At 37.1% G+C, this 862-nt stretch overlaps 1 protein-coding gene across 1 annotated transcript in view; it reads right to left on the bottom strand.

The window, feature by feature from the left end:
- Positions 1–862, bottom strand: part of LOC106467014 (putative ATP-dependent RNA helicase me31b) — a 30,562-nt gene that overhangs the window by 25,612 nt on the left and 4,088 nt on the right. The window lies entirely within an intron of this gene.

Raw genomic sequence — 862 nt, 5'->3', positions numbered from 1 at the left:
TTTAATTGTGTACCAGTTTAATGTTGAATATTATTTATGATTTCAATATCAATAATGTTTGAAGTGTCTATATTATACATCTGCAGTCTGGAAGAAAAAAAAAGTAAATGTAAATTACAGTTAGTGTACACATGGGCATCTGCAGGATATACTATAGAGGAGGCAAGTTGATAAAATGATATCAAACCAATTACTAGAGAAATGCAAAACTGATCTAAGGGAGGGGAGGGGGAGTTGAGATAAATAGAAATCTTAGTTCCTAGCTTTCAGAAAGTAAATTCTGAGGCTATGAGATAAGATCTATTATTAGTGAAGAAGGATAATGAGTTAAAAGGTGACACGGAGAACATTTGGAATATTAAAAAATCTTTGATTTAAGATGGGCATGTTTCTATAAAGAAGATAACGTGAAAGATGAAAATTAATTGGCTTACTAGATACACCAAGGAAAAAGTCTGATTTGTTTTTGAATTTCGTGCAATGCTACATGAGAGCTATCTGCGCTAGCCATCTCTAATTTAGCAGTGTAAGACTAGAGGGAAAGCAGCTAGTCAACTATTGGGCTACTCTTTTACCAACGAATAGTGGGATTGACCATCACTTATAACATCCCCACAGCTGAAAGGGCAAGCATGTTTGGTGTGACGGGGATTTGAACCCGCGACCCTCAGAATGCGAGTTGAGCGCCCTAACCACCTGACCATGCCAGGCCTAGGAAAAAGTCTGAGATAATTACATAAGTTAAAATTGACAATTAGCTTAGAAGAGTTACAGAACTATAGGAAAGTTAGGGATTTGGTTAACTCTTTCAGCACGGGCTTGGTCCCTGGGACAGACCTCGTAACCATTTTGTGCTTGTTAT

The sequence above is a fragment of the Limulus polyphemus genome, unplaced genomic scaffold (assembly GCF_000517525.1).
Source record: "Limulus polyphemus unplaced genomic scaffold, Limulus_polyphemus-2.1.2 Scaffold2, whole genome shotgun sequence".
NCBI classification, from domain to species: domain Eukaryota; kingdom Metazoa; phylum Arthropoda; class Merostomata; order Xiphosura; family Limulidae; genus Limulus; species Limulus polyphemus.
This window is presented reverse-complemented; position numbering and strand designations above follow the sequence as displayed.